The sequence below is a fragment of the Ambystoma mexicanum genome, chromosome 3q (assembly GCF_040938575.1).
Source record: "Ambystoma mexicanum isolate Mex_15411 chromosome 3q, UKY_AmexF1_1, whole genome shotgun sequence".
NCBI lineage: Eukaryota > Metazoa > Chordata > Amphibia > Caudata > Ambystomatidae > Ambystoma > Ambystoma mexicanum.
This window is the reverse complement of record NC_090926.1, coordinates 277,002,203-277,012,985: the sequence shown is the minus strand read 5'-3', so window position 1 is coordinate 277,012,985 and position 10,783 is coordinate 277,002,203.

Sequence of the window (10,783 nt, the reverse complement as noted above, 5' to 3'; positions counted from 1 at the left end):
TCATTTAAATGTCTCCCAAATGCATCTAGCCTAGCAAAGGTATTCCTCGAACATATCGTACGACTTCACAGGTTCCCTTCGGTGCTAATCTCTGATCGAGGTACCCAATTTGTATCCAACTTCTGGAGAAACTGCTGTTCCATGGCTCAAATAGATATCCAACTATCCACTAGCCACCACCCCCAAACGGATGGCCAAACGGAAAGAACGAACCAGACGCTCGAACAGTACCTGCGCTGTATGCTACATCAAGTGGAAGGTAGTTGGAAAGACTTGTTGTGGATAGCCGAATACGCCGATAATTCCTTGCACAGCAGTACAGGACAAACTCTGTTTTACACAATATACGGCACACATCCACGCACCTCTGAACTGGATGTTCCCACTACTCTGGAAATGCCGGCCATTAAAACTTTGCACACCTTAATTTCGCAGGCCTTCACAAAAGCAGTTGAACATTTACACCAGGCTAAAGACTGCCAAAAGAAATACGCAGACCAGCGCCGTGAAAGGGCTTCCAACTACCAGGTTGGAGACGAAGTTTGGTTAACTTCAAAACATGTGCCTATAAAAGGAACCCGGACATTCCGCCCAAAATATTTAGGCCCTTTCGCCATCAAATCTATTATAAACCCAGTAGCAGTTAAACTGGCCTTGCCTTCCAACATGCACATTCATCCTGTGTTCCATGTGTCTTCTGAAACCTGTCCAACCTGGAACTCTAGTCACTATACTACCCAAAGCAGTAATGGTCAATGGAGAACCGGAATTCGAGGTCAAGAACATTCTGGACGCCAAGTATGTCAGAGCTAAACTATATTATTTAGTAGACTGGAAGGGGTAGGTCCCCCAGGACAGGACATGGGAACCCTGTGATTATATCCATGCACCACGTTTGATGCAGCGTTTCCATCACGATCATCCCACCAAGCCAGGGCCAGACGGAAGAGCTACCTAGAGAGGGGCCTTTGGGGGAGGTAGTGCTGTCACGACCCCAGGCCCTAACAGGCATGCCATCTGGGCTGCAACACGGCCTTCCATCATGGCCCCAAGGGCCTTACCATTCCACCCAAGACTCTCTTGAAGTCAGTCCTGGCGCCTTTTACGCCAGGCTCATATGTGAAGCCAGAGAACTTGAGAACTGGGACTTGCAATAGCCTTTGGACAACATGGATGCCCCCGCATAGCTCAGTCCCAGAATTGAGCTATGCAGTCTAGAGTTTTAGGTGTGGTCAGAGCTAGGGGCACCTGGGATACCTGCAGGCTATATAAGCCATGCTCAAGCTGAAGAACACACTTCGCATTACTCTGCTAGCTGCAGCGTGACGCTCACCACGTTCTGTACGGATCCTCATCTGCATCCCTGAGCCTGTTACCTGCAAGAACAAGAACATTGTTAGTACACTTACCTGCGAGCGAATCCTGCTTCTGTCCTCTGCTTCTGAATATACAGCATCTCGGTGAGCGCTCCTTCGATCTGGAAAGCCGCACCTGGGAAGAAAAGAGAACAGAAAAGCAGCATTAATAAGCGTTTATTCTCCAATATAGAAAACAACCAAAATAAGCGCATGCTTACCTGGGGTTGACTCGCCCTTGGCCCACGTCCATTCCGGGCCATTTGGACGACCTGCAGGAGGGAAGAAGACACTGATTAGCACATAAGAGATCAAGCAGGCGCCACGTGCTACGCTTTACTCACCGCTCTTCATCTTCTCGGCAGCAACCATTCTGGGACATCGCAGTGGCCTGTAAGGAAGAGAGAACAAACAGGTGAGCACAAGAAAAGGCACATAGCACCATGCATCGCGCTTTCCCTTACCATCTCGTGCACAGCCCCAAGCAGCACGGCACGACCAGAACTCCATTCGCACCTAAGGAAGGAGGAGAGACATCAATAGGGGCAATTGCAAAGAAAAGGACAAACTGCCAAACCAATAGTCTTACCTGGACAAACGGGAGTCGCAGCAGGTCTGGACTCTGAAGGCCAGCACCAGTGAAGCAACTAGGTTGCGCTGCGCCCATCCAACAACGCGTCCCTGCACAGAGCAGCAGGACGGAGAGCACACCATATCAAAAAGCAAGGTGAGGAGAGCACCAAGGGGGTCGTTGGGTCCACAAGGGAAGTGGGCTCCAGGCTGGAAGAGACAATAAAACTAAACCCACATTTCTGTGTTTTCAGACCCGGTTCTCGGCCGAACAAGAGTCCAAGGGAGGGCGTTCAAGGTCGGAAGTGGTCCAACCAGACGTCCCCGTGGATATCAGGTGAGTGTTACACCTGCACGCATACAGAGATCCTGTAGATGGTGTATGTGCAGCTATCAACAACTCAAGTACTTTCTCTGAGAGGTCCCAGTCATCATACCTCATCCTCTCAAGACCCACACATGTAGGTTGAGGGAGTTCAGGTCGGGTGTAGACTCACCCTTCCGACTGGGTCAGGAGATCTGGATGCCGAGGCAACTAGTGAAGTGGACAGATCCAAGAGATCAGAGTACCACATTCTCCTTGCCCAGTCCGGGGCGATCAAGATCATGGTCGCCTGAAATCTCTTCAACCTTCAGAGAACCCAAGAAATGACGGGAATCAGAGGGAAGGCGTAGTGGAGAGGGAAGGTCCAGTCCACCAGAAACGCGTCCCCAGTGTGCTGTTCGCTGGGAATTCCCTTGAGCAAAACTGTTTACACTTCCTGTTGAACTCATTGGTGAACAGATCCACTGCTGGGGTACCCCAGAGAGAGCAGACCACTACCAGGACTCCCTGGCACACTTCCCACTCGTGGGAGACCGTGCTCTGCCTGCTCAGAGCATCTGCCAAACTATTCTCTGTCCCTGCCAAATGAACTGCAGAGACTGGGATCCAGCTCTCTAGCAACCAGAACCATAGATGCATCACCTTTGTGTAAAAGGGACTGGCACGCAAGCCATCTTGCTTGTTCAGGTAGTGTTTGGCCACCGTGTTGTCCGTTAGAATCAGGACATGCTTCCCCTGGAGAGACGGGGCAAAGGCCCCCAGGGCTAGCCTGATGGCTCACAACTCTAGCCTACTGATGTGCCACATGGCTTCTGTTTGTGACCAAAGGCCGCTCACCTGCAAGTCATCGCAGTGAGCCCCCCCCCAACCCTTCAGAGATGCATATGTGACCACTCGAGTCTGAGGCCAAGGAGGCCAGAAGGAGGCCAGAAGGTTTCCCCCACCATAAGATTGCTGCAGTTGTCTCATCAGTCGAGGAACACTTAGTTGGACACTAAGGATCTATGAACACTCTCAGATACTGAGTCCTGAGTCCACTGGTCCCTTAGGAGCCACTGAAGAGATCTCATGAGCAGTCTGGCCTCTGGCACTAGAGAAATACAGGAGGCTATGAGACCTAAGAAGTGGAGGAAGAAAGCCGCTGGTAAAGTAGCGTGGTTCTGGAACAAATGTACCATCTGTGCTATGCTATCAGCACTTTCTTTGGGAGGGAAAGTCTTCCAGAACCGAGTATCTAGCAAGTTTCCTATGAACCAGAGCTTTTGGACTGATGTCAGATGGGACTTCTTCAAGTTGAGGGAGAAGCCCAGCCTGTGCAGTAGTAGGGCAGTGTACTCCAGATGAGACGAGACTTGCCCTGCCAACTTCCCTCGGATCAGCCAGTCATCCAGGTATGGAAATACATGGACCCTGGATCTACTGAGGTGAGCCGCAACTACCACCATAAGCTTGGTGAAGACCTTAGGCGCAGAGGTCAACCCAAAGGGAAGCACTTTGAACTGATAGTGCTTGTCCCATATGAGGAACCTTAAGAACTTCCTGTGCTTTTGGCGTATCGGCACATGGAAATAAGAGCCCTGTCAGTTTATTGACACTTGCCAGTCCTGGAGTTCGAGAGCGCGGAGAATCTCCCTCAACCTCACCATCCTGAATGTGTCTTTCCTCAAGAACTTGTTCAAGGCCCTGAGGTCCAGGATGGGACAGAGACCTCCTCCCTTTTGGGCACCAGAAAATATCAGGAATACCAACCCGATCCTCTCTGATCGGGAGGTACCTCTTCCACGGCACCCTTCAACAACAGGGCTCTTAGTTCTTCCCGGAGCCATTGTTCCAGTTGGATTGGAGGAGGTGCAGGTCTGCCTTGAGGCGTCTTCAGAAAAGGCAAACATTACCACCTGAATCAACTGCAGGGCCCATGCATCATACGTTATTTTATGCCACTGGGGCCAATGCCCTGCCAACTGTACACCAACCGGTGCATCATGGGAGGGCAAAATCAAAGCGGTTTAGAGGGCGTGGGTGATCCTGCTGCTGTTGCTGCTTGCTGGCCTCTAGAGGCCCCTCTGCCCCTTCTGGGACGCTAGAAGCGCCTCTGCCCTTGCCTGGCTTGCGGGAGCTGAGCCTTCCTGCCATAACGTCTATAGCCTCATCCCCTGGAGGCGAACATGAAGGCAGGTTTGGCCGGCTGCGCTGCTAGGCACAATGATTTAGCAGCCAATTTGGATTCTTTAAATTTCTCTAAGGATTTGTCTGCTTTCTGACTAAAAGGCATGTCACCTTCAAAGGGCATGACCAGAAGCCTGTCATGCAAATTTGAATAGAGAAGCCAGATGTTTTTAGATAGGCTTGGTGTCTCATCACTACTACAGCTGTACCCATTGCTCTGCCAACGCAGCCTGCTATGCCCAGGCCAGTTTGCAATGATTGCTTGGCTACCTCCTTCCCATTCTCCACCAGCTGTAAAAGTCCATCCCGCATGGCACCCTCAGGGACATATTCAGCAGCATGTTCCACTGCCTTCCATAAGCCAAAAGAGTACTTGGCGAATCCACATGCTATGTTAGTGGCTTTGAGCACCATGCTGCCATAGGTGAACACCTTTCTGGCTAATGCGTCCGATTTCTTTCCTTCTCTGTCCTTGGGCAGATTGGAAGTGGATGCCGCATGTCTGGTGGAAATAGCGGCAGCCTGTATAGCCAAACCTTCTGGGGAAGTGTGTGTGGCAAGGAAAGAAGTGTCTCCTTTTGACGTCCTACATTTCCCCATAAAATTGGTATTCACAGGGGGAATAGTACAAGAGTAGTGCGAGAACGAGGGTAACTGGTCCGCAATGGCTGGGTTGAATGGCATGTTATGCTCAACTGTGGGACCCAAGTACAAAGTGTCAGTGTGTTCATACCCCAAGGATTTCAACAAGATCCCTGAACTTGATATTAGCATGGGCATACGGCTGGTTGTTTTGTAACTCAAGGTCTGGGGAGCTATCCAGACCACTGGTGTCTTGTAGACCCTCAGCTAGGGTCAATAAATCGGCCTGGTCATCGAAATAAATCGACGCCAGCTCCTGTGTGAATCAGGCCGACTGAGTCATCGACACTAAATATAGATTGCATCGAGTCGAAGAAACCCGATCGACGTGCGCAGGCCTCCGTTTCATGACCAGTACCTTGGCACCACAGACACACGTCGTGGGGTCGGTTACTGACATTTTGGCCTCGCAATTGGGACACTGCTTGAAGCCCGAGACCCTGTGAGATGACATTGAGTCAAGGTTTTCAGAGAAAACGTACAACTAAGTACAAATTAAATTGAGTAAACTCGAATCATGTTCCTGATGCAGTGTGCAAGCACGCCAAAAAAAGGAACTGAAACATGGGGCGTAGTGGCGTGCTATATATACAATGCCTGATGTCACTTCCGGAGCAGACGGTCGAGAGCCAGACAAGACGGATCAACGGCTGAGTCGAGGTCCACTACGCCCCCTGTCAAAAAGTCTCTGGGAATCTGCAGGAAAAATCCATTGAAGCTTGTTCTACAGGAATGAGGAATGAGGAATCTGAGGCAGCGGTCAGGAAGACATCACAGTTCGAGAGATTCCTCTTAACCAATGACAGCTCCAAGGGGCTAATATCTAATCTGTATAGGATCATAGACGACGCAACCCCCAAGTGCCAGTGGCCGTATATGCGGGAGTGGGAGTGGACTTTGGGGAGGGAAACTGGAAAGGAGGAATGGGAAAGACTGTGGAGGAAAAACCCCAAACTGGCTAGAGCATCCCAGTTACAAGAAGCATAGTATAAGATACTGTTTGGCTGGCACTACACCCCGGCACGCCTTCATAAGATATACCCGGAAACATCAGGGGACTGTTGGAGGGAGTGCGGGATCGAGGGCACGGCGGAACATATATGGTGGAGGTGCTCAAAAATAGAGCCATTCTGGAGGGAGGTGCAAAGGGCGCAGGAACAGGCATATGGAACAGGAGGAAGTAGACCTCCGGAGCAAATTCTGGTAGGAATCAAGGGGGGCACAGCGATAGGAGAACCCAGATCTCGTGAAAAGGCAAGAGTGGTATCAACATTGGCAGCCATGACAATAATAGCACAAAGGTGGAAAAGTACAGAGGTCCCCATGTTGCAGGACTGGCTGCGGAAAATATGGGAAATCATAGCCCTGGAATGGGCGACTTATGCCATGGACAACAAATTATGCAATTAAATTTTGCAGGAGACTGGGGAGAAACCTTGGCCTTTCTCAGAGATGATTTTCGAGCTGGGTGGTGTCCCCAGCGCCTAAGACTTCTGGACCTACAATGAAGCATGGTGTACCTTCCGCGAAACAAAGGGAACATGGAAGGCCTAGGAGCTCCCTTGGGGGACGAAAGTGGGTGAGGGGGAGGTTACCAGTTGGGGAATTGTGAAACATGTTGTAAAACTAATAAAAATAGTTTTTTTAAAAAAAAGATGAGGAATCTGCGGGAGAAAAACAATCCATTGAATCTCGGATACTTTGTGTGCTTGAGATGAATTGGCACATGGAAGTAGATGTCCTGAAGGGACACCGAGCAGTCTGGCAGCTTGAGGGCCCGGAGGACCTGGGCCAGAGTGACCATCTTGAATTTGTCTTTCTAAAGGTACAAATTAAAGAGCCTCAGATCCAAGATATGATGCAAGCCCCTGTCCTGCTTTGGAACCAGAAAATAAAGAGAATACCAGTTCATGCTTCGCTTCGAGAGTCACCTGTTCCATTGCGTGCTTTTTCAGCAGTTGACGGACCTCTTCCAACAGAAGAGAGTCCAGAAGCAACAAAAGGCTGCAAGGAGCACAGTCTGGAGGGCGAGGAGCAAAGGGGAAACAATAACCCTGGTGCACTACCCAAGGCCCAAGCATAGGGCGCATGCAACGCCACGCCTCGCTGACTAGGGAACCCTCCCGTTGTTGATTAAGGTCCTCTTCAAAGAGGCTTCGCACCTGGGGGAGAAAAGAGCACAGTTGAGGCAGAGGCCCACCTGCTGGAGCAGCACAGCCTCTTCTCCAAGGCGGGGACAGCACAGCTGCTGTTTGCCTGAGGGTGCCTGCCCTCTCCCACAGTGGGTGTAAGAAAGTAAGGGTCATACTCCCCCACCCTCTACTAGCAGTAGCTGAAGCCAGCAGTACAGCTAGGCCTAAGGATTTAGCTGTGGCATTGGAGGATTGGAACCTCTGAAGGCTGCCATCAGCTTGGCCCCAAAAAGGCTATGTCCATTAAAGGACATCTCGAGGAGCGTTGCATGAACGTCTTGGGCAAACCCTGGGGTACTCAGCCTGGAATGTCTCAATACATTTCCAGTGACCAGTACGCATGCCAAACAGTTAGCTGTGTCATGACCAGACTAACATCTGGCAAGCTGCCTTCCAACTATCTTGAACATGGGAGTCAAAAATCTCTCTCACGTCTCCAGCAGGCAGACTCTCAGATTCCCCCAAGACCACTGAGAGGCCAAACGAAAATGTGGCCAGAGTACAGGGGGCGTTTACCACCCTCAGGGCAAGGCTACATTAGACAAAAACCTTACTTCCTCGCGTATACAACCAGTTACTCTGCCTGTCAGGGGGCAAGGAGGGAAATGTGGATGTCTGGAGGTTGGCTGTCACAGCTTGAACCACTAAGCTCTTGGGAGAGGCATGGGTGAACAGGAAAGCCGGGCCAGAAGGTCTTGGGCGGTGCTTCTTGGCCAGATCCCGGTCAACTGCAGTGTTGGAGGCCAGCTTCTCCTAAACCTTCAACACCAAGTCCACTACCATGTCAAAAGTCAGCAAGGTCTCTCTTCAGGGGCCTTCATCCAGAATGCCCGGCAGTTTGACTTGAACTTTTCATCTGGAAAAGACTGACCAATACCAGTGTTTCAAGCACTTTAGCCATAACTTGTTGGAAAGAAGGCTTTGCCTTCCCCAGTGTGGGTGCCAGCAAGATGTTCAACTCCAGGGAGGAATCCAAAGCGGTGGACTAAGTTCTGAGTCAACGCCAACAGCTCTTCCCACGCAACAAAAAACTCCTCCAGAAAAGCCTACACTTCTCTGGGTTATAGGGGTTCCATCCCAAAAGGAATAAAATCTCCCATGTTTGACATAAATGTGCCCGTATGGATCTGAATGTACTCCTGAGGAGTTTCAGCACCAATGGTGCCCCAGCAAGTGGGGCTAGTGTTTGCCGCTCAATGCCAGAGGGTGGTGCAGTCTGACCCAGATAAGGATTAGAGTCCATGCAGGCCGGGACCATGACTGACTCCGTAGGTGTGCAGTCCTGATCGTATGAGCGGTCCCTGCCAGCTTGTCCAAGCACCGTAGAACTGATGGCGCTGCGGCCTTGGCAAAGATGTCATCAGCCAAAATGCCTCCCATTCCTGGATTGGAAGATTGGGTAGGAAACGGCACCTGTGGAGCCCCTGAAGCAGTGACTTCTCTTCTTCTTCGAAGACCGATGCTGAGAAAAACTGCTTGGTGAGCAGGACCACTTGCCTGATCAGGGGTTGATCAGGGGTTCGCTCCATGCCCGAAGATCTCGATCAAGTACTCTTATAGTCTCTTCTGCCACTTTGTGGCAAAAAGTGAAGAATTTCTCGGCATACTCTCAGTCTCTCTTTGGATGCCTGAACTGACACAACCAATAATCCTGGCCATCGTGTGCCTCTCCCAAACAGGATAAGCATATTCTGTAGGGGTCAGAGACAGACATCTGTTGTTTGCAATCTACACAGGGCATGATGCCTTTGCAGGGTTCTGCATGACACAGAATCAAAGTAGCCCTATTCCTAAAAAACCAATGGGTTGGAAAAAGGAACTGGGGTCCTGGGGCTCTGCACCTCAATCTATACTAGGTCTGACATAATATACAGCACATAGAGGCGCAGATGCAGAGCTTCACTGCACCCTTGGCGGTGGATATGTTTCTGAACATCAGCTGTGTTGGAGATAGAATATCATAGATGAGGAATCTGTGGGAAGAAGGAATCCTATTAGAAGAGAAGTCATCTCTTATTTCCCCTTGCGGTGGGTGGTCCACTGCCTCAGAACCCACATGCCAGAGGGCATGGCTGTATTTCGCTATGGTGCAGGCAGTGCTTATGGCTTTCAGAGGTAAACTGCTCACCCCTAAGATTTTCTTGCCAAAGGCGTTAAGCTTCTTGTTTTCTCAGTCCTGAGGGAGCAATGGGAACATGAAAGATTTCATGCCCGCCATTGCAGCATGATCCACAAAGCTTTTGGGGTGGCATGCTGTGAAAAATTCAATGGGTCTGCAGAGGCAGGCCTATTTTTTGCTAGGTCTCTGTTCACGGTAGGAGCAGAACATGGGTGTTGCCTGAGATCCAGATCAGCCACTGCTAGATTGAAATGCAGGGCAGTTTCTTACTGTTACTCACCACCAAGCTGAACAGGCCGGGGCGTTGCTCAGACCTCAAAGCCGCAGATAAGAGGGAGCTGCTCCGGAATAATGTTCAGCCCAAGCTGAAGTGACCTCCCGAAGGGAGGCCCCTAGTACCAGGCCTCCTCAACTTGAGGATCCCTTTAATGCAATATACCCCTCTGCTATATACAGATAACAGACAGAGGAGTTGATTACCCAAAAGAGCGGGATGCCCACACCGCTACACCAAGGCTGAAAAGAAAAAAGGAACTGATTAATACAGTGGAAAGGAGTTCCCTTGTACAGTATTCCTATAAGTAGTGAGTATACCTGAAAAAACCCTGGACTGGATAGTAATGACAGTGTGGTATGGAAAGAGACGGACATCCAACCATGACAGGAAGAAGGAAAGAATATATTATTCCCAATACTTTAGAAAGCAAAACCCAAGATCTTCATAAATGGTGGTTTACCCTATAAATGGAGAGAGACTGCGGAAATGAGGAAAGGCAACAACGACAGGACAAAACAAAAAACAGGTAGGGTAGTATAGGAAATCTCTCTGGGCGGCACGCGGAACGCTGCTAGAGTCGGGATGGTGCAAAGAGCAGGATAGCGTTAAAAATGCACATGTAGCAATCCAAACACGCGCTGCAAATGAGCCCAAGAGTCACTTGATTTCTGTTCTGAGGGTCGGTTCTTTATAAGGATCGGTTCTTAAGCTTAGATGCTCCAAAAGTCACTGAAGTATGATATAGGGGTTGGTTTCTCAGTTATACAGCAGTCTTGATATGCCCGATGAGTACAGAGGCTGTTAAGCGAGAAAAGTTCAAAGTAGAATGTAAATGAACTTACCTTGTTTCCTCAGTACACCCGTTGCAGGATCTAGGCGGAATGGCGGGTGCGCAGAGTTTGTAGACCGGAAAAAAGCCACTCTGGACAGCGGAAGCAGAGCACGGTAAGGTCCCCAGGGAGATGGTGACAGGGGACGGACGTGCACTAGGGGAGTGGTGCCACTGGAAGAGCGAGGCTCAATGAGGCAGGCGTTGTAGTGAAAAGTTAGGAAAAAGGAGTCTGTGGATGATCCGGGTCGGGTAAAGGGTCTGGTCTGAACAAAGCCAAATGATTAGACAAAGACAGGTCGATGAGA